This window comes from Pongo pygmaeus, chromosome 1, assembly GCF_028885625.2.
Source record: "Pongo pygmaeus isolate AG05252 chromosome 1, NHGRI_mPonPyg2-v2.0_pri, whole genome shotgun sequence".
In the NCBI taxonomy this organism is placed as follows: Eukaryota; Metazoa; Chordata; class Mammalia; order Primates; family Hominidae; genus Pongo; species Pongo pygmaeus.
In genome coordinates, this window is record NC_072373.2 from 178,875,599 (window position 1) to 178,903,232 (window position 27,634).

Below are 27,634 nucleotides of genomic sequence, written 5' to 3' on the forward strand. Positions count from 1 at the left end.
ATTAGCAGGGCGTGGTGGCACGCTTGAACCAGAGGCGTTGGTTGCAGTGAGCCGAGATCATGCCACTGCATTCCAGCCTAGGCCAGAGCAAGACATCGTCAAAAAAAAAAAAAAAAAAAAGAAAGAAAAAAGAAAAGAGAAGGAGAAATGCCTGAGACTGGGTAATTTATAAAGAAATGAGGCTTAATTGGCTCACGATTCTGCAGGATTTACGGGAAGCATGGTTCTGGCATCTGCTCAGCTTCTAGGGAGGCCTCAGGAAGCTCATAATCATGGCGGAAAGTGAAGGTGGAGCAGGTACGTCACATGGTGAAAACAGGAACGAGAGAGAGAGAGAGAGTAGGAGGGGGAGGTGCCACACACTTTTAAACCACCAGATGTCAGAGCAAATTCAGAGCAAGAGCTCACTGATCACCAAGGGGATACCCCAAGCTATTCATGAAGGATTCGCCCCATGATCCAAACACCTCCCGCCATGCCCCACCTCCAACATTGGGAATTACAGTTCAGCATGAGGTTTGGTGGGGACATACATTCAAACTATATCAGACAGTTTTGAAATCAGACAGATTTGGGTTCAAATCTCAGGTCTACCGCTCACTAGATGCAAAATGGAATTTAAAAATGCCTATCTAACCAGGCCTGGTGGCTTATGCCTGTAATCCCAGTACTTTCGGAGGCCAAGGAAGTAGGATCGCTTGAGCCCAGGAGTTTGAGACCAGCCAGGCTAACATAGTAAGATCCTAATTTCGACAAAGAATCAAAAAATTAGCCAGGAGTAGTGGCATGCTTGTGGTCCCAGCTGCTTAGGAGGCTGAGTTGGGAGGATTGCTTGAGCCCAGGAGATTGAGGCTGCAGTGAGCCATGATCATGCCACTGCACTATAACCTGGGCAACAGAGCAAGAACCTGTCTCGAAACAAACAAAAAAACCCTAAAAACATAAAACAAAAACAACCAACAAAAAACCTACCTCACAGCATTGTCCATGAGCGTGAATAAGGTGAAGTTTTTAGGGAGCCCCATGAGGGCCTAATACATAACACATCTTTCTGCCTTGGCATCTACCCTTATCCTTCACTGAGTCGATGATGGTCAGAGAAGCAGGATCCACTTCATTCAAGCCACAGCAAGTTAAGGCACAAAGAAGCTCTGGGGCCCCTCCCTCAGGAGGGAGTGACAGAGGTGGTCTCCAAGACCTGTCTAATTACCATGACCTTGAAAGAGACAGGGGGAGACCACAGAAAGTGTTGAGGAGGTAAAACCTCTTCCTTTTTAGAATTTTTTCAGCTGGGCCTGAAAATTAAATTGACATCAGACAGATTAACAGGAGAAAAGCATAGGAATGTATTTGATGTAAGTTTTATGTGGCATGGGAGCCCTCCTAAGGAAGACCTATAGAAGCAGTTAGAGTCAATTACTTATGTGGTGAATTGGGCAAAGAATAGTAAGTTGTGAAATGTGGTAAGGGAAAGGGGCTTGGGCCAGGATAATTAGGTAGAGAAGTGATGAGGGAGATAAGGGTTAGTTTAACAAAGTTTGTTTATGTAGATTTCCTTTGGCTTCAACTTCCTGTCTTTGATAATAAAAATGTTACTTTCCTTTTGGTATAGGGAAGACATCTTTCATGTGGGGACTTTATCCCCTGCTTTTCAGAAACAGAATGAAGGTCAGAGTGATCTTCTTGCACTTGCTGTTTTATAAGTGCCTTTAATTCAAAATAGTCGATATGGAAGAACAACATATTTTGGAGTAGCATGTTCTTAACTCTTTCAAAAGCAAGCTCAAGTCCTCTGGGTCTCATAAGGGGAAACAGTTGAGTCATCAGACGTGAGTAATAGGAGCTGACAGAGCCAGCTCAGGGTGGTCTTACTGGATGTGTGTTGATGTGGGATATTCATAGGTAGAGATAAGGTAATAAACCTAGATATTGGGGGCTGGGCACGGTGGCTCATGCCTATAATCCTAGCACTTTGGGAGGCCGAGGCAGGCAGATCACTTGAGGTCAGGAATTCGAAACCAGACTGTCCAACATGGTGAAACCCCATCTCTACTAAAAATAGAAAAAAAAAATTAGCCAGGTGAGGTGGCGGGCACTTGTAATCCCAGCTACTCAGGAGTCTAAGCAGGAGAATCCCTTGAACTTGGGAGGCTGAGGTTGCAGTGAGCCGAGATCAGGCCACTGCACTCCAGCCTGCGAGACAGAGTGAGACTCCATTTCAAAAAAATGAAACAAACAAACAAAACCTAGATATTGGGGAGTGGGAGTAGAGAACTATCCATTGAACTACAAGGAGAAGATCAAATAAAGTTTACCCCAAAGGCCTCTTCCAGCTCAAGCTGCCAAATTGCCCTGTGACTCTGGGACCCATAATGGGCCCAGGAAATGGGAGTCAGCAACTCTGAAGCATAAAATCAGAATGGCACTGAATATTTGGTTGGAGTGCCAAGACCGAAGAAGAATGCCTCTTTGTCTACACGCCATCCATGCCAAAGCAAAACAAATTTATCAGCATCCCCTTGAAACTACAAGAAAGAGATTTAAAAGTTTAAGCAACAGAACAGGGTAAATGGAAATTGATTGTTCATTGTCATCATTACTAATTCAAGAAGGTATAAAATGTTGTTGCTAATCTCTTTACTTGGTAAGCTGATTTTATTATTTTACTAAACATAAATATGTATAAGGGATGAGTCCCTCTAAGCACATTTTTCCATCTACTTTTATGAGAATAAATGTTTCATGCCTTTCTTTTGTTCTTGTTTTTGTCTGTGATCACCCAACCACCAAATTCATTTCCTTTATTATTATTATTTTTTTGATACGGAGTCTTGCTCTGTCGCACAGGCTGGAGTGCAATGGTGCATTCTTGGCTCACTGCAACCTCCGCCTCCCGGGTTCAAGCGATTCTTCTGCCTCAGCCTCCTGAGTAGCTGGGACTACAGGCATCTGCCACCACGCCTGGCTAATTTTTTATATTTTTAGTAGAGACAGGGTTTCACCATATTGGCCAGGCCGGTCTCAAACTCCTGACCTTGTGATTTGCCCACCTTGGCCTCCTAAAGTGTTGGGATTACAGGCGTGAGCCACCGCGCCCGGCCTGTTTCATGCCTTTCAACCATACATTCCCATGGTGATTTTCAGCTCTTAACTGTCGTGGAGGAGGGTGAAGTAGGGTATTAAAGTATAAGTACCTCAACTACTTGGTATTCAAGCCACTCCACATGGTAATACACAAATAGTGGGATTCAGACAATTGGACAATGAAAGGAATTTCAGGAATATTGGAGTCATCCCTTGACATACTTTTACCATTCCTGTAAGTCTTGGTCAGTATTAGCTGCATTTTGTCTTTACGTTCTTTTTTTCTCCTTTACTCATAAATGAATGGAAAAAACGATGGGTGCAGTCTAAATATCAGCCGGATTACGGTAAATTTCAGCTCGCTGCAGGAAAATTTTATGGAGACAAAGAAAAAGATAAAGGTAAATACTGGAACTCAGTATTAGCACATATAATTATTGTATATTAATATACTAATTGATTGGGAAAATTCTGACTTTTATACAACTGTTTTTGTCTGTGATATCACCCAATCACCAAATTCATTTCCTTTTTTTTTTTTTTTTTTTTTGAGATGGAGTCTTGCTCTGTCACTCAGACTGAAGTGCAGTGGTACAATCTCAGCTCACTGCAACCTCCGCCTCCTGGGTTCAAGCGATTCTCCTGCCTCAGCCTCCTGAGGAGCTGGGACTAAAGGCACACGCCACCCTGCTCAGCTAATGTTTATATTTTTAGTAGAGACGAGGTCTCACCTTGTTGGCCAGGATGGTCTCCGTCTCTTGACCTTGTGATCTGCCCGCCTCGGCCTCCCAACGTGCTAGGATTACAGGTGTTAGCCACCACGCCTGGCCTTTTTTTTTTTTTTTGAGACGGAGTTTCACGCTTGTTTCCCAGGCTGAAGTGCAATGGTACAATCTCGGCTCACCACAACCTTGGCCTCCCGGGTTCAAGTGATTCTCCTGCCTCAGCCTCCCAAGTAGCTGGGATTACAGGCATGCACTACCATGCCCGGCTAATTTTGTATTTTTAGTAGAGACAGGGTTTCACTATGTTGGTCAGGCTCATCTCAAACTCCCAACCTCAGGTGATCTGCCCGCCTCGACCTCCCAAAGTGTTGGGATTACAGGCGTGAGCCACTGCACCCGACCTCTTTTTTTTTTGGAGATGGAGTCTCACTCTGTCACCCAGGCTGGAGTGGCACGATCTTGGCTCACTGCAACCAACCTCTGCCTCCCTGGTTCAAGCGATTCTCTGGCCTCAGCCTCCCAAGTAGCTGGGACTACAGGCATGTGCCATCACACCCAGCTAATTTTTGTATTTTTAGTAGAGATAGGATCTCACCATGTTAGTCAGACTGGTCTCAAACTCCTGATCTCAGGTGATCCGCTCACCTCAGCCTCCCACATTGCTGGGATTACAGGCGTGAGTGCCACTGCACCTGGCCCACCCAATTCATTTATCTTTCCTAAAATAAAAAATTAGAAGATGGAGTGCTCACTTTGGCAGCACATATACTAAAAAATTAGCAGATGGAAAAGAATGAACTCTCCACAAATATAATATGTCCATTCATTGAATAACAGGAGTTCAAAACTAAGCCCTTCCACAAATCCCCATTAGTCTTCCTAACAACTTTAATAAGTGATTACTATTATTTTCCCAGTTTTTCAGAGGAGCCTCAGAGAGGTTATTTGCCCAAGGCTATATACACAGCTGGCAAGAGGTAGAACCTGATTCTGGATCTGACTGTAGGGACTATCTATATTCATTACTGCTGGACTATGCTGCTTTCCCCAACCCCCTAGGATTTTAAAAATAGCACGTTGCACTTGAAACAGGGGAAGGCACTGTATAACATCCAAATGTTCTTCCCTAGAGGAGCTTAGTGTGACAGAGAGAGGAGCAGACAGACCTAGGGCTAACTCCCATGACTTACTAGCTGCATAATTTCGGCAATTCTTATTTCTCTGAGCTTCAATACTAGATGGAGATAATAACCATCGCCTGCCATGCTCATTAGACAGGGCTTTTGTTAAGAGCCAAATAACATTGTGGAGGAAGGGTGAGCTCTGAGCACAAGTTCTGCAGGATTGGGTTTTTTGTCTGAGAAAGCTTTTGTCCTCTAAGTAGAATCCATTGATCATTCCCTGAAGTGATTTCCTATCTTATTCCTCCTGGCTACTGTTATGAATCTAATTTTCATATTGATTAAAGGAGAGAATTATGAACTGGCTCGAGAATTTTAAATTTTAAATCCACTCTGGAAAACTGTTCCCAGAGTATTAAACGGCATTAAAGGGAAAACCATTTCCAGAGTAGAGAGAAATTGGAGACGGCATGACCCACGGGAAGTTGTGCCTTGGTGATGCCAGTGAGGGTAGTCTGCTCAGCCACTCATCTCCTCTCAGTGTGGTTTCTTGGTTGTTGTCCCTCACATTGTATCCCATTCAGGTTCATTAGATTCCTCCTGGTTCTCTAGAAGAGTCCTGGGTTACAAAAGAGGCCCAGAGAGAAGGCAGGTGTAATTGAGCTACAAAGTAGGGTTTGGCAGAATAGAGACTCAAAACTTGGTCTTGCCTGCAGGTTCAGTGCTCTTTCCCTTGTGCACACTCCCTCCTCCATGAAGTCTTCCCTGGTTACTCTAGCTGTTCTTGGGGTCTTTGGGGAAGTAAGCATACTTTGTTCAATTTTGTTTTGTTTTGGTTAAGACAGGGTCTTGCTCTGTCACCCAGGCTGGAGTACAATGTTGTGATCATAGCTTACTGCAGCCTCAAACTCCTGGGCCCAAATGCTTCTCCCACGTCAGCCTCTGGAGTAGCTGGGACTACAGGCATGTGCCACCATCCCCAACTAATTTTTAATTTTTTTTTTGCAAAGACAAGGTCTCATTATGTTGCCCATGCTGGTCTTAAACTCCTGGCCTCAAGCAATCCTCCTGCCCTGACATACTAAAGTACTGGGATTAGAGGCATGAACCACCATGCCAGGCCAAGCATATTATTTAAAATGTAGACAGCTCCTAACATAATGTCAGACATGAAAGTGTTTACCACAGAGCCTGGTGTACAATAAATGCTCTTGAGATGTCTGAATCAGGACCTGTGATTCTTCTGTGTAATTTAACACATACTTATTGAGCCTTTCTTCTATGTCAGGTCCTGTTCCAGATTCAGGGAATATAAAGATGCCCCTGTTCTTCAGAAGCTAAAAATTATTCAAAGAGACTGAAATAAACCTAGTTTCAACATAGTGTGACCCAGGAAAGTACAGAGAGCTGTGGGATCATAAGGAAGGATCCAGGTGGGTGTGGTGACTTACGCCTGTCAGGAGTTCGAGACCAGCCTGGCCAGCATGGTGAAACCCCGTCTCTACTAAAAATACAAAATTAGCCAGGCGTGGTGGTGGGCACCTATAATCCCAGCCACTCGGGAGGCTGAGGCAGGAGAATCATTTGAACCTGGGAGGCGGAGGTTGCAGTGAGCCGAGATTATGCCACTGCACTCCAGCCTGACGGCAGAGCAAGACTCCATCTCAAAAAAAAAAAAAAAAAAAAGGACCCTCACCAAGTACGAATAATGATGGCCCCTTGCATTTTATGTTGGCAGTTTACAAAGTACCTCTCAGATCTCTTACTCACTTGACCTTCACCAGGAATCCTATGAGATAGGAATAATTCTCCACGTTTTGCTGATGTGGAACTGAGACTCAGAGAGTTAACAGAGCCCTAACCGGTAAGCTGGGCAGCAGCATGGAATAATAGAAAGACCACTAGCCTGGAAGCCAGGAGACTTGGCTTGTATGGCATGATTTCATTTGTGACTCTGTGATCTTGGGTAAGTAACCTTTCCTCCCTGGGGCTTGGTCTGCTCATCCATAAAATAATGTGGTTAGACTAGAAAGGCTCCGAGATCTATTATTGCCCTGATACTCTCTGGAGGGGGAAGTAAAGTCTTATAGTTGAAGATAGGGGCTCTAGAATTAAATGGACTTGTTGAGTGATCCTGCACAAGTGAAATAGCCTCAATGGCTTCATGATAAAGCAGAGAAATTAGGAGAACCCACTTCATGGGGTTATTATGAAGATTAAGTACACTAGTAATATATGTGAATGAAACACATTGGTAACGAGTAAGTGTTCAGTGAATGTTAGCAATGATTACTATTTGATCTACAAGGCTATAGTAGAAAGATGTCCGGAAAGTGCAGGGGCTCTTTCTACCACAGCACTTTTGTATGGTAGAACCTCATTCTGGTCACCCAGGGGAGCCTCGGAAAAAGAGGCCTTTGTTTTGTAAAGTCGTAGAACAGTCTTCAAGTATCTCTTGAAAATCAGAGGTAGCATGGTATGCGGAAAGAATCAGACAAACATGGCTTAAAATTCCAGCTTGGCTTCTTACTAGCTATGTGGCCCTAGGCAGGTGACTCACCTCCTTATGACTCAGCCTCCTGATTGTAAAGTGGAGATAATACTCATTTTGCAGGGTGGCTCTGAGGCTTGAATAAAAGAATGTGTGCAAAGCTTTCGGCACAGGTATGGAAGAAAATACCAGAGGTGAGGTCAAGTGCTGGATCTCTCTGGCTGCTTTTTGGGTATTTAAGCCTGAAGACTCTGTGCTTTCTGCTTCTAGGCCTCCAAACCAGTGAATATGCCAAGTTTTATGCCTTCTCAACCAGGCTGAAGCATTCAGCAATGAGAATGAGAGCTTGGTGGTTCAGTTTTCAGTAAAACACGAGCAAAGTATCGATTGTGGTGGCGGATATGTAAAACTCTTTCCTGCCACCCTGAACCAGGAGGATATGCACTCAGGATCCGAGTATTACATCATGTTTGGTAAGCTCTCTGATAGCAGTCACTGTCAGCTCCATTAGGTCCTAATGACAGCCACTGTAGCTGTTGAAAACGTTCAGATTCACTTGGAACAGAAAATGTCTAATATGATAACTCCACCCCTGCCTCCATGTGGTAGGACTCTTCAAAGACCTGAAAAAAGCAACTCTAAACCTGAATGTTAATATAAGTAAATCACAGAGGTGGGGAGGCACATGGTACCATATTAAGAAATCTATAGCACAGGGAGACATTCTCCAGTTCTCAGAAGAGGAGAAGGAGGTCATCAGCTATGTTGACCCTCTCACAGGTACACTACAATAAGGCACTGTACTCTGCCTCAGTGAGAGAAAGGCACAGGAAGTCAAGGAAGTTACCTTTTTTTAGCATCTGAAATGTGTCCAGAGTGTTGTATCTGTAACCTAAATATGTAACTAGGCCTCCTTGGGGCAGTCCAGATCTTACTTAAGCACGTGTGTGTTTTGGATAGTCAGAGAGTGGTAACATGGGAGGTAAGGTTGAAAATTAAGTTAAGGCTGGGTGCGGTGGCTCACGCCTGTAATCCCAGCACTCTGGGTGGCGTGGGGCTGAGGCGGGTACATCACCTGAGGTCAGGAGTTCAAGAGCATCCTGGCCAACATGATGAAACCCCATCTCTACTGAAAATACAAAAATTAGCCGGGCATGGTGGCTGGCACCCTGTAATACCAGGCAGGATAGTGCTTGAACCTGGGAGATGGAGGTTGTAGTGAGCCGAGATCGCACCACTGCACTCTAGCCTGGGTGACAGAGCAAGACTCCGTCTTGAGAAAAAAAAAAATTAGCCAGGTGTGGTGGCGGGCGCCTGTAATTCCAGCTACTCAGGAGGCTGAGGCAGCAGAATTGCTTGAACCTGGGAAGCAGAGGTTGCAGTGAGCTGAGGTTGCACCACTACACTCCAGCCTGGGCGACAGCCTGGGCGACAGAGTGAGACTCTGAGACTCCGTCTCAAAAAAAAGAAAAGAAAAGAAAATTATGTTAAATCTATTCCCAACTGTTGGCAGATAAGGCCTTCTAGGCTCAGAGACACTGATGATCTCTAGAGTTCCCTCTAGAGTTTTTACAAAGCATAAAGGGCCTCAGGCTCTGTTTCTAGGTAGGCTTGGGTTTGAATACCAACAATGCTACTTACTAGCTGCTTGACTTTGAGCAACCTGCTTAACTGTTCTGAGCCACAATTTTCCCAGCTAAAAGTGGGGGATAGTAACACCTACTTGTTGTCAGAATTAAATGACATGGTATAAAATGCCTGACACAGAAGGGGTTTCTGGTTGGGTTTGGTCAATGGGAGCCCTGGGAGATCAGAGGTGGAAAAGAGAGTTGTGTTCCTCAACTGAAAGTCAGCTTCTCTCTTACCTGTCTTTTCCACAGGATTCTTTCTTCCAGGCTCTGGCAAGCACTCCTTCTAGCCCCTGTAGGCCTAGGGGTAGAAACCCATTGTTGCTAGCCCTGAGCATAGCACTATACTTTATGTTTTCACAATGTCCTGCCCCAACCTTTGCAAATAGTCCTTTTATTAAATCCTTCTCAAACAATCCCAAATTTGATTGTGCCATCTATATCCTGCTGGGACCCTGATTAATACACATGCTGTGTTTGTCTTGGGTCTTGGACTTAGACCAGGCAAACTGCCTTAAAGCTATGTGAAATTATGCTTTGGGGTTTAATTTCCAGGCCCTGACATTTGTGGCTTTGGCAACAACAAAGTACAGGTCATCCTTCATTATCGAGGGAAATACCATGAGAACAAGACCATCAAGTGCAGGGTGAGTGTGTGCTGGTCCTCGGCCAAGGGGGAAGGAGATGCATTTTATATGTGTTATCTCATTTAATTCTTACAAAATCCTATAAATTAAATACTGTCATCTCCATTTTACAGGTTAAAAAGTAGATCTAGAGAAATGCTGTAAATTGCAGGATTTCATAAAGGAGCAGTTGATCCAAAAGCCTAACAAGTTATATGAGGTCCTCTTGTGGAACAATGCTTGGCATGGCCCAGTTCCCCACTGCTAGACATGGGAGAGGATGGGGGAGGGAAGGAGTGTTGGACTTAGAAATGGGGATGGGGAGTCAGTTTATCATAGTAACATCAAGTTAGAGACACCTAGGTTGGCTAAAGGATAGTAGGTGGATTTCATCAACAACTCAACAGGAATTCAAATACTAACTCTGTGTTGGGCCTTAGGCTGGGGACAGAGTGGGCCAGACATGGCCTTTGACTTCACAGAACTCACAGTCAATGAAGGTAAGAGTCAAGCAAAGTGACTACCTAGTATGATGGGCATCTGTGGGAGCACAGAAGAGGACCCCTACCCAACCTGGAGGCTTAGGAAATACTTCTTAGATAAGAGTTCTCCTGAGCTGCACTTCGAAAGATGAACATGACTTGATCTTGTGAAGTGATAAGACAATTTTAGGGAGAATTGAATTCTTAGAAAAGATAATCACAGGAGGAAAGTCAAAGCAACTTGAGAAAGAGTAGCACTGCAAGTGGGAGCATGGAGAGAGGCAGGAACCGAGCCTAGAAAAGCCCACAGGAGTCATTGGAGAATGAGTGTTTCACACCCAAGGCCTTCTTTAGCAAGACTGTATAAAGGCTGTACCATGTAGGAGCTCTCTGAGATCCTCCTCTGGGGCAGGCCTCATGCTGGAAGCTGCAGAAACAACAGACAAATCATATATGACACCTGCTCACAGTCTAGTGGGACAGGCAGAAAGACAGGTAAGATCAGAGAATGATGAGAGCTGCAGTGCAGGGAAGGATGAAGGCTAGGGAGACCAGAGGAGTGTGTACTAGGAGAAGAGGCCCAGAATCCATATAGGGTTAACCAGAGAACTGGGTTAAAGAGTGTGGTAAGGTTTGTTTGTGACTATGTGGGTGGTGGCATTCAGGGAACTGAGGGTCTGGTGCATTTAATGCTTGGGATCTAAAGATGTTCAAAATGGAACTGAAATATTCCCCCATTCCCTTTATAGATCAATAAAGACACTCACCTGTACACTCTGATTATTTGCCCCAACGCTACTTATGCGGTTAAAATTGACAACCGGCAGGTGGCAGCTGGGGATCTGGAGGAGGACTGGGACTTCTTGCCTCCCAGGAAAATAAAAGACCCTATGCCCAGAAACCAAAGAAATGGGATGAACGCCTGCACGTAGAGGATCTGGAAGACAAGAAACCTGAGATCAGAGGGCATTTGGCTGGGAAGCAGGTGGGATCTCAGCTGTGGAGATAGGAGAAGGAGGCTGGGAATGATGGAGCAGAGACTGGGGACATCAATCCCTCAAGGTGTTCAGCTAGATATTGTTTTCCAGAGAGGCATGGAGGGAAGAGGGCAGCCATTTACCTTTGTTGGGGATCCAGCAGCCTCTGTGAACAATGTGTTATGATACCTCTTTTGTGGATAAGGAAACTGATGCTTAGAAAATGAAGTAACTTGCCCAAGCATATATGTGTTGGAACCAAGATTTGAACCTACATCTTTTTGACTCTTAAGTTATCAATATGGGGAATGTGTGGAGTATACTCATTGGCTCATTATTATACTCATTGGCTCATTATTATTATTCTGGAAAGCTGTACTGGATATAGCTATGAATAGAACAACACTTGCCCTCTAGGGATTCTGAATATAGTAAGGGAGGCAGATAAGAAAACAAAGATCAAAATATGTGATCGGTGCTGAGAGCCAGGGAGGCAAGCCAGTGAGATCCCAAAAGCGGATCTCAGCCCAGCCTGAGTTGAGGTGTAGACAGTGGTCTGAGAAAGAGAAGGAAATGCTTGAGTGAGTGAGTTAACCTAGGAGTTGGAAACATAAACTCTGGGGTCAGGCTGATACAGGTTTGAGCACCACCTTTTTCTAACTATGGGTCCCCATCCTACTAGCAGTTAACTCTGCACAAGGAACATAACTGCTGTGAAAGTCAACTTCACAAATAGGGATTATTTTAATACTTATGTGTGAAGGTTACTGTGAAGATTAAATGAACTAATAAAAAATACATGATGTAGTGTCTGGTATATAGGAAGTCCTTAATGTATGGCCTTTATACGTTAATAATATGCTGAATTTCAAATAATAGATTTATTAGAGAAAAGTAAGAGGGAAACTGGGGTGGAGGGAAGACATTCCAGACCCAGGGAACAGCAAGAGCAAAGGCACAGTGGTTAGTTAGGAAATAACATGGTGTGTAAAAAACTGAAAGCAGTAGTACAGTATTTGGGGAACATAAGGTTCAAGGTGGGGCATGGTAGGAGATAAGGTTGGAAAGGTCTGTTGGAGCCAGGCCAGGAAGGGCCTCACCCACCACATTGCTACTCTGCAGGTCAGAGCAGAGTCAGTGTCATGCAGAAGAGATGCTTGAGGTCAGGCAGGGGTCAGCATGGGACCAGGCAGCTGGAGTCCAGCCCCTAAAGAGAGGCCTGCAGAGAGATGGGCAGTTGCCTAGCCACGTGTAGGGAGATTTAGCAAAGGGCCCCAATCCTTGGTGGAGGGAGGTGTAGTAAGGGAATTAAGGCAGATGATCAGGCAAAGTGTCTGGGCCTTCAGCACCATGGAAAAATAAGGGGCTAGGTTGCTGCCATGCCCAGAAGGCAGGCTTAGGGTAGGAAGACTAAACATGGACCCTCCCCTCCTGGTGAGGACCATGCACCTGATGTAGTCAGGGTTGGCTTGGCTCAAGGGCTTAGGGAGAGTAGAGAGGCTGCAGGCCTCTATGCTCCCTGTTGAGTGGAACAAGGGAAGATGGAAACTGATTAAATCGACAGGGCACTGTCACAACTATAGCTCCCAAGATAGGATGCTGTCTGTCTTAGGAATCATAAAACGGCTGGAACAGGCTAGGAACCAGAGAACTTTCCCAATCACAATTGTGTTGAATGACTGTGAGTTTGGTGGGCTGGCATGGAAGCCTTCAGTCATTCTGGACAAATGGTCACAACCAAAGCAAACTGCCAGGCAGGCAGAGCAAAGTCTTGGAGGCTCCACAGCATAGAAATATAAAGGTTGAGGTAGGCTGTTTTTGCTCATGTAGATCTCTGTCTTAGGAAATCAGAGGGTCCTGGGGTACAAGGAAGGACTGACACAGTCCTGGGAGCATACTGGGATACAAAGCAGGTCACCAAGAGGCCTTCAAGAAGAGGGACCTAGGCTAAAAGACCTATTATAACAATAAGGGCCCATGATTGTGGGGGAGGGTGTGGCCAGAGACAAGGGAAATTCCCATCTTACTTAAGCTTAAAGAACTCAAGGTCAAAATGATAGTGAACCCAGAGGAGGGATTGGAAGTGCTTAAAGCCTCTTTCTTTTCTGCCCTGCATTTGTTTACAGGTGCTGAGCTGGACCTTCATATAGATGATGACGGGAAGGGGCAGAGGGAAGGAGCCAGGTCCAGCCTGACAGCATTCTGGACCCCCATTTTCTTTTCTTTTCTTTCTTTCTTTCTTTTTCTTTTTTTTTTTTTTTTTTTTTTTTTTTGAGATGATCTCGCTCTGTCACCCAGGCTAGAGTGCAATGGCATGATCATGGCTCACTGTGACCTCTGCCTCCTGGGCTCAGATCCTCCCACCAGGTGCGTGCCACCACACTTGCCTAATTTTTAAAGTTCTTTGGGGTAGGGATGGGGTCTCACTATATTGCCTAGGTTGGTCTTGAACTCCTGGGCTCAAGCAGTCCTCCCACATTGGCCTCCAAAGTGCTGGGATTACAGAGATGAGCCACCACGCCCAGCCTGGACCCCAGTTTTTTCCCAGCCTACGCATCTATCCTCATGAAGGAACATTTCATTTTAGGACTGGGAAGACTTTGAATACATCCTGGATCCAGAAGCCAAGAAGCCAGATAACTGGAATGAGGCTATGGATGGGGAGTGGGAAAGGCCTCTGATACCAAACCCAAAGTATAAGGTGAGGGTGGTCTCTCTTTCCATTGGGTGTGAGAAATGAGACAAAAGACATGTAAATGCTAATTGATGAAACAGAAATTCTGAGATCCTGTGGTCATCTTCTCTTACCTTAAACCCCGCAAATAAGACTGTAGCCTCATCTGAGCCCTGCTCACAGGGCTATGCCTACGTAGGACGGGGTGGGCTGGTAAAGGCCAACTTTGACAGGTATAGGGCCAGGCAGCCCTGGGCCTGGAGTTTGTCCAGAGTAGTGGAAAGCAGCCAGTCACAGAAATGTGGTCAAAATAGGACATGGGTTTGGGGTCAGGAACTGGAAGTCTTAGAAATAGGCCAGAAGGAGAAAGGGTGTACATGAATGAGCCAAAAATGCAAGGGATAGGGACACTTTTTATTTTATTTATTTATTCATTTATTTTGAGACAGAGTGTTGCTGTGTCACCCAGGCTGGAGTGCAGTGACGTGATCTCGGCTCACTGCAACCTCCGCCTCCTGGGCTCAAGAGATTCTCGTGCCTCAGCCTCCCGAGTAGCTGGGACTACAGGCAAGCGCCACCATGCCCAGCTAATTGTTTGTATTTGCAGTAGAGATGCGGTTTCACTCTATTGGCCAGGCTGGTTTTGAATTCCTGACCTCAAGTGATCTGCCTGCCTTTGCCTCCCAAAGTGCTGGGATTACAGGAGTGAGCTACTGCACCCAGCCAAGGGACACTTGGCTAACTCCTGACCTCATGTTAGTCAGAGCTAACTCCTGACCTCATGTTAGAAGCAAGAAGAACGAAAGGAATCAGTGTCAAATTGTCCAGAGGTAAAACTGACTGAAGCAAGCATGATTTTATTTGGCCACGGTTTCCTATGCAACACACCAGGAAGAGAATGGCCTCAACTGCCAGGATACTCAGATGATGTTCTCTGAGAAACTACATTTTCTTTATTTCATGAATGAGCTGGTGCAGTCATGGGGCCCAGCTCAGAATTGGTCCCTGCCACCTCGCTTGGCTTCCTCTGGGTAGCAAGGGGAATTTGAAAGAATCTTGTGCGTTAACTCAAAGAAAGGGAAAGAAGCTCCTGGAATCCTTCTCTGAATCCTTATGTCTAATACACAACTGCCTTATAAATCAATTGGTGTATTAGTCCATTCTCGCATTGCTATAAAGAAATAACTGAGACTGGGTAATTTATAAAGAAAAGAGGCTTAATTGGGTCATGGGTCTGCAGGCTATAGCTATACAGAAAGCATGGCGGAATCAGCTTCTGGGGAGGCCTCAGGTGTCCACCATGATGGCGGAAAGTGATGGCAGAGTGTCTCACACGGTGGGAGCAGGAGCAAGAGAGAAAGGGGGGAGGTGCTACACAATTTAAAAGTAACCAGATCTCATGATAACTCACTCACTATGCAGTATCAAGAGGGGATCGTGCTAAACCATTTATGAGAACTCTGCCCCCGTGATCCGATCACCTCCCACCAGGCCTCACCTCCAACACTGGGGATTACAATTCGACCTGAGATTTGGGTGGGGACACGGATCCAAACCATATCAATTGGCCTTTCTGATTGCATGAGATCAGAAGAATGACAAAATACTAATGCCTTGTTCACTGTTTGGTTCTTTGCTTAGGGAGAATGGAAACCTCGGATCATTGAAAATCCCAATTACCAGAGGGAGTGGATTCATCCCAAAATAGACAACCCTAAATATAAGCCTGACGCCACCATTTGTCACTATTATAACATTAGTGTTCTCGGCCTGGACCTTTGGCAGGTAAAGCCCTCTGGGCTCAGAGCCACTGAGCCACAGTCTTTCAGTTTTCACAAAGTAGAAAGAGCCTTAGGCTGGAAATCACAAGACTTGAATAAGTCTTGGTCTTTGTAAGCCTCAGACTGCTGATCTTTTAAATGCGGGCAGTCATATTCTTCCTAATAATTATAAGTTACTAAAATTTACTGAGTCCCTCTCATGTACCAAATGCTGTATTAAAGACTTTGCACATGCCATTTAATTTTCACTAGCAAGTCTCCTACTTGTTTTTTTATTTTGGAAAAATTTAATATATTCTCTATTGTTAAGTACAGCAGATGCTGGAGTTCTGAAACAACAATTATACTTCAGCATAATTGCATTTTCTACATTTTTTCTGTTCATGTTGCTTGTTCCTCTGATTTACCTAGAATCGGTGAATCTGAAAAACAAAAAGGGGTTCTTTAAGCACCTGGTAAATTTCAGGTCCCACATTAGAAAATGAGCAAGCATCAGTAATATTGATGTGGGTGAAAATATGACACTGTGAAAGTCTCCTACTTCTAAATGTGAAAAGGAGACTCAGAAAAGTTAAATAATTTGCCTGAAGACATACATCTGTTAAGGTAAGTAGAAAAGCTAGAATTTAAGTACAGCTCTTTTTGTGTTTGTTTGAGACAGAGTCTCACTTACTCTGTCACCCATGCTGGAGTGCAGTGGTACAATTTCAGCTCACTGCAACCTTTGCCTCCTGGGTTCAAGTGATTCTCCTGCCTCAGCCTCCCGAGTAGCTAGGACTACAGGCATGCACCACTACGCCTGCCTAATTTTTCTATTTTTAGTAGAGACAGGGTTTCACCATGTTGGCTAGGCTGGTCTCCAACTCCTGACCTCTAGTGATCCACCGCCTCGGCCTGGGATTACAATCGTGAGCCTCCGTGCCTGGCTGAGTGCAGGTCTTTCTGATGTCAGATTCAAAGTTCCAATACTTTACACTGCTTCTGCTGGTCCTACATGATCCTTGGAGGTGCTTCTAGGGACAAAGGGAAATCAGAGATGTGGTAAAATTCTGAAACATTAAAATCCCCGGACAGATGTTAGGGGTGATGATAAGTCCTGACCCAGCTTCCCTCTCTCTGCCAGTCATCTTTCCTTTAATTGGAAGGTAAAGAGGAGGGGACAAATACTCCAGCCTTTGAAAAGTTGTTGTCCTCTCCATCTCTTTCTTCTCTGAGACTTATTACGAAAGATGGGGAGGACTCCTCCCCAAATCAGGAGGAAAGAGAGTGCCTCAAGGCCCCAGAGCAAAGGCCTTGGCCATGATTCCTCCCAGGAGTCTGTTAGAAACTGTAATCTACAAAGTCCTGGATGAAGTGAGTTCCCTAACTCACTTCTCACAACTCTATAAGGTAAGTACTAGTATCCCTTATTATTTCCTCATTTTATGTTTGAGAGAATTGAGACTTAGAAACGCCAAGCGACATGTCCAAGAGCACACAGCTAACGCATGGTAGAAACACGATTCAAACATAGGTCTGTCAGCCTCTAAAGCCTTTGCTGTAATGATTATACCCACTGTACAACAGAGCCTCTGGAAGCCACAGCCACCTGTCCTTGGGTATATCCTGCAAAGTCCCATGGCCACGTGTCTCTGTGTCTCTGATCAGTGATTTCTACAGTTCAGAGCCACCGAAGGTTTCTGGGACAGACGCCCTCCATTTGAAGCTTTCTTGATTTGTTTATTTATTTTCTACTTTATTTATTTATACTTTCTTGCTTCTCTGGCTTAAGAAGACCAACATAGGAGTACAAGGAGGTCATGTATGTAAATAACCAGGAGCATGTGTGGGGGAGTGGGGATGGGTTCAGAAGAAAAGGAAGGAAGGGAGGAAGGGGCACATTGTATCTTTCTTTTCTTTTCTTCCTCTAATTTGAAGAATGTGGATACACTTTGCATTGTTATTATTTTTTTTACAGTTGTCTCTTTTTAATACATAAGGAAAACTTTCTACATCTTGTAAACATATGTGATCATATTAATATGCCTAATCTGATTATTTCATTAAAATGCTTATCCCCCCACTGAAAACATTAAGGTACACATTTTAAACTGTATCTTTGTTCATATACAAAATTAAAAGTATTTGACACTAATTGCTCTGGGTTCTATCAACCTCTGTAAGCAGGCAAACCTTAGTATTTGAAGAATTTAAACCATGCCAGAGGAGTGCTTCTCAAACTTTAACATGCATATGAATAAAATGGAGGGTCTTATTAAAATACAGATACTGATCCAGTAGGTCTGCAATGAAGCCCAAGAGACTACATTTCTAAAACTCCAGCATTGTCTCTTAATTTTGCAAGGAGTGTGTGTGTGTGTGTGTGTGTGTGTGTACGTACGTGTGTGTCTGTATTTTAGAGAGACAGAGAGAGAGAGAATTCTGCACAATGCTGACATTACCCTTGCGAGCATGTTTTCTTCTAACTTCTAATCGGGTCTGACACTCACAGGTCCTACTCCACCACCCCCCGCACCCCCCGCACCCGCACCCAGCCAGCCCAGAACATCCAGGTTACCACGGGGTCCCTGCACTTTATTGGAAATCCAAGTGACTCTCAGTATGGAGACGGGTGGGAATTCCCTCACCTTCCCCCGCCCCAATTTCCAGCCTTCAGATGCTCTGGCAGCCCAGATCCCCTCCCAAACCCCCCTTGGTCCCAGCCTAGTAAGATGGTCAACTTTCCTGCCTAATCCCTGACCCCTCCTGTTCCCTGTTCTGACACCTCCAAACACAACCCCTTTACCTTTTTTTCTTTGGTGGAAGTGACTGCATTGTTTTTAGTTGTTGTTGTTTGTTTTGTTTTTTAAATCAGCACAGAGGCTGGGAGGAGATGGTAGAGAACAAAGAAAATTTTCCTCTTACCGTTGGGACTCCTTATGATCTTTGAAGGAATGAGTATAGTCTAGCCACAATGAGTATAACCTAGTCATAATGTCATCACCCAATGGGTTCATCTAACCCACTGCCCAGAAAAGCCGGGGCACTGAGAACAGCAAGTTTTTACAACAGAGAGTTTAATAAATGCAGAGCTCACTAAGCGGAAGGATAGGAACTTATTATTACTCATATTAGCCTCTCTGAAAATTTGGAGGCTAGGATTTTTTTAAGGATAGCTTGGCAGGCGGGGGGCTAGGGAATGGGGAATGCCAATTGGTTGGGTTGAGGGTGAAATCAGAGAGTCAAAGCTGTCCTCTTGAGCTGAGTCAGTTCCTGGGTGGGGGCCACAAGACCAGATGAGCCAGTTTATCAATTTGGGTAGTGCCAGCTGCACTCTGCATCAGAATGCAGAGTTGGAAAAATACCTCAAATACCCATCTTAGGTTTTACAATAGTGATGTTATCTATAGGAGAATTGGGGAGGTGGCCTCTGGCTGCATGACTCCTGAGTCATAATTTCTATTTTGTTAGTTTTACAAAGGCAGTCTGGTCCCCAAGCAAGGAGGGAGTTTGTTTCGGGAAGGGGCTGTTATTGTCTTTTTTTTTTTTTTTTTTTTTTTTGAGACGGAGTGTCTGGCTCTGTCGCCCAGGCTGGAGTGCAGTGGCACGATCTCGGCTCACTGCAAGCTCCGCCTCCCGGGTTCACACCATTCTCCTGCCTCAGCCTCCCAAGTGGCTGGGACTACAGGTGCCCGCCACTACGCCCGGCTAATTTTTTGTATTTTTAGTAGAGAGGGGGTTTCACCATGTTAGCCAGGATGGTCTTGATATCCTGACCTCGTGATCTGCCCGCCTTGGCCTCCCAAAGTGCTGGGATTACAGGCGTGATTTTTTTTAAATTAGATTATAAACTAAATTTCTCCTATAGTTAGTTTGGCCTATGGCCAGGAATGAACAAAGGCAGCTTGGAGATTAGAAGCAAGATAGAGTTGGTTAGGTCAGATTTCTTTCACTGTTACAATTTTCCTATATCAGATTTTTCTCACTGTCATAATTTTTGCAAAGGTGATTTCAATAATACAAAGCACATTGATATCCCTTACATCATATGGTCTGTGCCATAGCCCTGTGAGGCCAAGAGGGTAGGACTTACCGTTGCCATTTTACTGATGAGAACATGAGGACTCAGAGAGGAGACTTGATTTGTCAGGGCCCATCTCTAACAAGTGCCCAAACCTACACTCCTTACATGTTGTTACTCAAGTGGGATAGCACAGGTAACTTTCAATGAATTCCTTAGGGCCTTAGGCTTTAGTCAAACACAGTTCACGGTTCTTTTACAGAGAAGATATAAGTAGACCATGATTACCAGTTAGGATGCAGAACTGGCACTCTCATAGCCCATGAGTTTAATGTAAGGGCAATGGGGGCGAAGGTGCACTAAAAAGACCAGAGAGATTAGGAGCAGTTCTCATGAAAGTAGGGAAAATGGAAAAGCCAACAAATAGGCAGTTCTCGTAGCAAGACGGCTGACAACTCAAAAAAATCCCAAAGGTAAGAAAATATCTTAAAGATGCAGAAGGAATTTTAAAAACCAATTGTTAAAAAATTGCTCATAGCAAAATAATTATCTCTATTCAAAGTGGCTATTTTATCACTTGTTTTTCTCTTGGAGGCAGGGTTGGTTGGGTAATGTAAGCCAAATAAAAGCCTTTCTTATTAAAAACAAGAAAACTTTTTTGGCTATGAAACAGTGAGGCAGGGTTTTTTGTTTTTGTTTTCAATTTTTAGTTTTTGTGGGTACACAGTAGGTATATATACTTATGGGGTATATCAGATATTTTGATACAGGCATGCAACATGTAATAATCACATCAGGGTAAATGGAGTATCACCTCAAGCATTTACCCTGTCTTTGTGTTACAAATAATCCCATTACACTCTTTTAGTTGTTTTTAAATGTATAATAAATTACTGTTGACTATAGCCATCTTTTGTGCTATCAAATACTAGATCTTATTCATTCTACTTAGTTTGAGATATATATATATATATATATATATATTTTTTTTTTTTTTTTTTTGAGACAGAGTCTCACTCTGTCACCCAGGCTGGAGTGCAGTGGTGAGATCTCTGCTCACTGCAACCTCCGCCTCCCAGGTTCAAGCATTTCTCCTGTCTCAGCCTCCCAAGTAGCTGGGATTACAGTCATCTGCCACCATGCCCAGCTAATTTTTTGTATTTTTAGCAGAGACAGGGTTTCACCATGTTGGCCAGGCTGGTCTCAAACTCTTGACCTCGGCCTCCCAAAGTTCTGAAATTACCTAATTATGTTTTTGTACCCATTAACCATCTCCACTACTCACAGCACCCTACCCCCAGCTCCACTCCCACCCTTCCCAGTCTCTGGTAACCATCATTCTGCTCTCTATCTCCATGAGTTCAAGGCAGGGGTTTTTTCAAAGCCTAGGGAGGGACATGGGATTACTGATGCTACAGACTTTCCAGTTGGTTATATGAATACTCCCATGAAATTGACTTCATGATTTATTTAACATACTGCAAAAGTAAAAAATTATAAAATGACCATCATTTTGCCCTTTTTGAAACATACTCAGGTACTGAAGTTATGATAATAGCCACTAGTGTCTATTGGGTGACTATTAACTGCTAGACAGTGTGCTTTACATATATTATCGCTAATTCTCATGAAACTACTGTCAGGGAGTTATTATTTTCCCTACTTTACTTATAGGGACTAGGCTCAGAGGGATTGAGCAAACTTGCCCGAGATCACACAGCTAGTATGTGGTTGAGCTGGTCTGACTCCATGACTTGTGTTCTTTGTATTCTGTTCCTTTCTCATTCAATAAACAAACATGGAAAATATTACATATGATGGATTTCATTAATCTTTTCCTTCCATTGTAAATATTAAAAATGTTATTTAAAAAAATAGAGAACTATAGTACATGGTCTACATTGTATAGAATCGGGCCGGGCACAGTGGCTTACACCTGTAATCCCAGCACTTTGGGAGGCCAAGACGGGCGGATCATTTGAGGTCACGAGTTCAAAACCAGCCTGACCAACATGGTGAAACCCTGTCTCTACTAAAATACAAAAAAAAAATTAGCTGGGCATGGTGGCACATGCCAGTAATCTCAGATACTCAGGAGGCTGAGGCAGGAGAATCACTTGAACCAAGGAGGTGGAGGTTGCAGTGAGCCAAGATCATGCCACTGCACTCCAGCCTGGGCGACAGAGCAAGACTCCCTCTCAAAAAATAAAAATAAAATAAAATAAATCTTAAATTCTGCTTGCATTTCTTGTTGAAACTTTTCTTTTTACTATGGTCTTTTAGTTTTTCTGATTAAGGAGAGAACCTTTTTTGTTGCCCAGGCTGGAGTGCAATGGCGCTATCTCAGCTCACTGCAACCTCCGACTCCCTAGTTCAAGGGATTTTCCTGCCTCAGCCTCCCGAGTAGCTGGAATTACAGGCACGCGCCACCATGCCCAGCTAATTTTTGTATTTTTAGTAGAGACAGGGTTTCGCCATGTTGGCCAGGCTGGTCTCGAACTCCTGACCTCATGATCTGCCCGCCTCAGCCTCCCAAAGTTCTGGGATTACAGGGGTGAGTCACTGTGCCCAGCCACCTTTTTAAAGGCATCTATATATAAGTATCATCAGAAGTAGGCACTATCAATCTGAGCTGGGGCAAGAGCCAGTGGGCACCAATTGGAGGCTAGCAGAGTGATAAAAGTTACTTCACAACCTTCTAAAATAGTGTTCAGAGGCATAAGGAGCATAGATTCTTGGGAAACTAAATTAACTTTGTTCTAGAGCAGGTCAGCTAGGGCAGTACAGGATTTTGGACCCTCTGTGTTATTAATAACGCTTGTATTTCCTTGCCTAACCCAAATTATTGATTACAACCTCTGGGCCAGTAGCCTGGGAATATGCATTTAGCAAGGGTCTCCAAGTGCTTTTTAAGCCCTTCGACATTTAGTCACCTAGTTTTAATAATCCTGTTGTTTTCACTTCAGCAGGTAAAATCGGGCAGCATCTTTGACAATTTCCTTCTTACAAATGATGAAGAGTTTGCTCAAAAAGTTAGAAATAAGACCTGGGGAATGTCTGACTCCTCAGTTGTTCACTATTCTTTGCATTTCAAAAATCAGCCGCATGGTCTTTGTCTCATTTTTGGTCACTCGGCCCTGAGAGATGGGAGAAAGAACTCATGTTCACTGGATATCTATAATTTTGTACTTGTGGCTCTGTCAGCACTTTCCAAACGCTATCCCAGTTAGCCCTAAAACAACCCAGCAAGACAGATATTATTACTTCCATTTTTCAGATGTAGGAACTGAAATGCAGAGTATAAAGTACCCAAAGTCATCCGCAGCCTTTGACTTGTTGAAGTTTTGCCTTCCATTTTGAGTCACAAACTATGAGTCTCTTATATTTTTCTTTATAGTTTTACTCTTCATGTTTATTAAATTTTTAACCATCTAGAGTCTACTCTTATATAGGATGTAGAATTGTTGAATATGGTAATTATACTATCCAAGCCTTGCTGTATCAGTTTCTGAGAGGAGGATGTTCAAGTCTTCAGCTACAATTATGCATCTGTTTTTCCCTGCAGCTTCTCTCTCTCTCTCCCTCTGTGTGTGTGTATATATATGTATTTATATTTATATCTATATCTGTAAGAGACAGAGTCTTGCTGTGTCTGCACAGAGTGCAGTGGTGTGATTGTGACTCACTGCTGCTTCGAACTCCTGGGCTCAAGCAATCCTCCCACCTTAGCCTCTCGAGTAGCTAGGACTACAGAAGTGCAGAAGTGTGCCACCACATCCAGCTAACTTAAAAACAAATTTTTTTTGGCCAGGTGCGGTGGCTCACGCCTGTAATCCCAACAATTTGGGAGGCTGAGGAGGGTGGATCACCTGAGGTCAGGAGTTTGAGACCAGCCTGAACATGGAGAAACCCTGTCTCTATTAAAAATACAAAATTAGCCAGGTGTGGTGGTGGATGCCTGTAATCCCAGGTACTCGGGAGGCTGAGGCAGGAGAATCGCTTGAATGCGGGAGGCAGAGGTTGCAGTGAGCCGAGATGCGCCATTGCACTCCAGCCTGGCAACAAGAGCAAAACTCTGTCTCAAAAAAAAAAATTTTTTTTAGAGATGTGATCTTGCTATGTTGACCAGGCTGGTTTCAAACTCCTGGCCTCTCATGCTCCTTTTGTGTGTCAGACTACCTGCTCTAGTGCATTGATCTAGAAGGGAGCTACTGAGCTCATTTTCTTTTTTTTGTTTGTTTGTTTTGGTTTGGTTTTTGTTGTTGTTGAGACAGGGTCTTGCTTCTTGGCCCAGGCTGGGGTGTGGTGGTGAGAATACAGCTCACTACAGATTCAACCCCCAAGGCTCAAGTGATCCTCCTGCCTCAGCCTCCCAAGTAGCTGAGACTACAGATGCATGCCACCACGCCAGTTTAATTTTTTTTTAACGTTTTTGTAGAGACGGGGTCTTGCCGTGTTGTCCAGGCTGGTCTCTAACTCCTGGGCTCAAGCAATCCACCTGCCTCAGCCTCCCAAAGTGTTAGGATTACAGAAAATAGGCTCAGGCTCAGGATGGCTACGAGAAAGAAGGAAGGTGATGAGTGCTGTTTACCAGCTTTCCCGGCCTCCTAGAACTATTTTATGGGTGGAGTGATACTTGGGGCAATGGCCTCATGACCCTGACAAGCTCTAACCAGATGTTCTGGTTCTGCAGGAAGGTCCATTCAAAAGTAGGTTTGTGGCCAATACTTGATTGCCCAATAGGCAGATTAAGCCTATGCTTAGAGCACCCACAAAAACACAGGCACAAAAAAAAAAGTTTGTTTTTTTTTTTAAAGAACTTTGATACTTAGTATTTCCTTAAAAAAACAAATGGAAAGACCAGGTGTGGTGGCCCATGACTATAATCCCAGCACTTTGGGAGGCTGAGGTTGGGGGATCACTAGGTCAGGAATTCAAGACAAGCCTGGCCAAGATGGTGAAACCCCACCTCTACTAAAAATACAAAAATTAGCCGGGCATGGTGGCAGACCCCTGTAATCCCAGCTACTCGGGAGGCTGAGACAGGAGAATCACTTGAACCTGGGAGGCGGAGGTTGCAGTGAGCTGAGATTGGGCCACTGCACTCCAATCTGGGCAACAGCGTGAGCCACCGTCTAAAAAAAAAAAAATTGAAGTAGTCATTCTGGGAAAAATTATTAGACCTTGTAACACTTTTTAGTCTGGTTTTGTCTTGTTTTACTTTGGGATTATATCTAAAATTGTTTTGTGAAGGTACTTTTTCATATTGGTTAAGAGTTCGAATTTTGGAGCTAGACTGCTTGAGTTCAAATCCAGGCTCCATTATGTATTAGCTGTATGAACTTAGGCAAGTTATTTAACCACTCTTCATCTATAAGTGGAGAATAATGATAGCCTTTATCTTATAAGTTCCTGGTATATAGTAAGTGCTCAATACATGGTAGCTATTATTATTAAACCATACATTCACTTGACAAGTACTTGAGTACCTGTTCAAAGCACTGTTGTAAGTGCTGGGGTTATAGTAGTGAAATAAAACAGAGAAGTTTCTGCCTTCATAGGGCTTACTTTCAGTTTGAGGAGACCAACAAGAAAAGTATAAGGAAGTCTGAACCTCAGATCCCTCATCTAGAAAGTAGAACAAGTAACAAACCTCATACTTTGCTGTAAGGAATATACATAACGTGTGTAGATTGCCTGTTATAGCACTGTGGTTAGCAATGCAGTAGGCATTCAATAAATATTTGCTAAATTGGAACCAATTTTATTTATGAACAAACTACACACACACACACACACACACACACACACACACACACACATATTTCTATTCACCCTACACATGCTGAAACTTTGTATGTAAATAAACACTATCCCGGAAATCTTAAGACTGTTGGAAGGCTGGACACAGTGTCTCACGCCTGTAATCCCAGCACTCTGGAAGGCTGAGGTAGGTGGATCTCCTGAGCTTAGGAGTTCAAGACCAGCTTAGGCAACATAGTGAACCCCCATCCCTATGAAAAATACAAAAAAAAAAAAAAATTAGCCAGGTGTAGTGGCATGTGCCTGTAGTCCCAGCTACTCAGGAGGCTGAGGCGGGAGGACCACTTGAGTCCAGGAGGTGGAGGTTGCATTGAGCCAAGATGCACTCCAGCTTGGATGACAGAGTAAGACCCTGTCTCAAAAAATAAATAAGTAAATAAATAAATAAATAAATAAATAAATGACTGTTGGAAGATGCCAGATATTTCTAAAGTTGGTTAACTTTGTTTATACTATCTGTAAATTATTTTGAAATTCCACATTCTAAACAGGACCTAAGAGAAGCAATGGAGAGAACTGTGTGAAGAAATTGAAAAAAGAAAGCAGGCAGAAGAGGCCAAGAAGAAAAAGGAAATGGATGAAGAAAAGGAAGATGGCATTTGGGGAACTGAAGAAGAGGGAAATGAATTGGATCCCACTACATAGCCAGGAAATGACAGGCAGATGCAGGAACATGATGCTGACAGAGCGTTTCTGGGTAAAAATGAGGAAACCCTTGTTGACCAGAAGGGTGAACTGTAACTGGGATTGCGGAGGCAAATGTTAGAAGGAGAAATATTCATGAGGTTGGTACAATTTGGGGAGCAAAATAACTTACTTTTTTGAAATAAACTTTGGATTTGTATTTCCATTCCGCTCCCTTTGCTCTGTGTGACCTGGGGAAAGTCACACTGCCTCTTGGGGCTTCTATTTCCTTATTAGTGGAAAAGAAGTGATCATTTCTCTTTTATGAGGTTGTAGGGATTAAATGAACTAATGTATATAAAGTGCCTGGTACAAATAGGTAGTCAAAAAATGGTTGCTATCACTACTATCATTATTATGGTGTTTATGAAATTAGTTATCAGTAAATAAACTTCTGTATAAACTTAATCCTCACTTTCAATTTATCCCAGGACACCCAAGGATTTTATTTTGTTTAAATGTATGGGGCCAGGCACAGTGGCTCATGCCTGTAATCCCAGCACTTTGGGAGGCTAAGGTGGGTCAATCACCTGAGGTCAGGAGTTTAAGACCAGCCTGGCTAACATGGTGAAACCCTGTCTCTACTAAAAATACAAAAAATTAGCTGGGCTTGGTGGTGGGCACCAGTAATTCCAGCTACTTGGGAGGCTGAGGCAGGAGCATTGCTTGAACCTGGGAGGCGAAGGTTGCAGTGAGCCGAGATCGCACCACTGCACTCCAGCCTGGGCAACAGAGCGAGACTCCGTCTCAAAAAATAAATAAAATAAAATAAAATAAAATAAAAATGTATGTATTAGTATTTACTGAGCAGTGCTGATGGTTATACTTGTGGACAGATGATGTTTTCCTCTTGCAGATGTATCAAGCACCTAACAACTAGATTTCCCCCTACCATAAGAAAAAATACTTTGTGAAAATCCAATTGCTTTTCTGCTGTTTTGTGCCCTAACTTTTAAATAATTGTCACTTGTTTGCAAGTTTGTTAGTCTCATATTTATTTTTTTCTGTACTACTTGCTCACACGTCATCATGCACATTCTTGTAGCTCTTTATAAATTAGAAAGCACTTTGCCATAAATTTGTGGAGCTTCTACAATGTGCTCATCTAATCCTCATAGCAGCCATTGTAGAGGATACCATTCTTATCTTCATTTTACAGATGCGGAAACTGCTCAGAGTGGGTAAGTCACTCTTGCTCAAGGTTAAACAGCTAGTAAGGGACAGGACCAGTGTCTCAAGCTTGTCTGGTTTCGAAGTTTATACTTACATAAAACAATAACTCTATAAATAACTCTAACAAAGCACTATGAAACAGTTTATCCTTCCCCCGCACCAGGCTGTGGAATGAGTGAATATCTATTACTATTGAATACATAAAGTAGGCAACATTCCACATGGAAAAAAGATGCCTTTTTAAGTGCTTTTTGTTTTGTTTTGTTTTGAGACAGAGTCTTGCTCTGTTGCCTAGGCTGGAGTGCAGTGGCACAATCTCAGCTTACTGTAACCTCCGCCTCCAGGGTTTAAGCCATCCTCCTGCC

At 43.7% G+C, this 27,634-nt stretch overlaps 1 pseudogene; it reads left to right on the plus strand.

The window, feature by feature from the left end:
* Positions 1-272: 272 nt before the first annotated feature.
* Positions 273-26,094, plus strand: LOC129044638 (calreticulin-like; annotated as a pseudogene).
* The last annotated feature ends 1,540 nt before the right edge of the window (positions 26,095-27,634 follow it).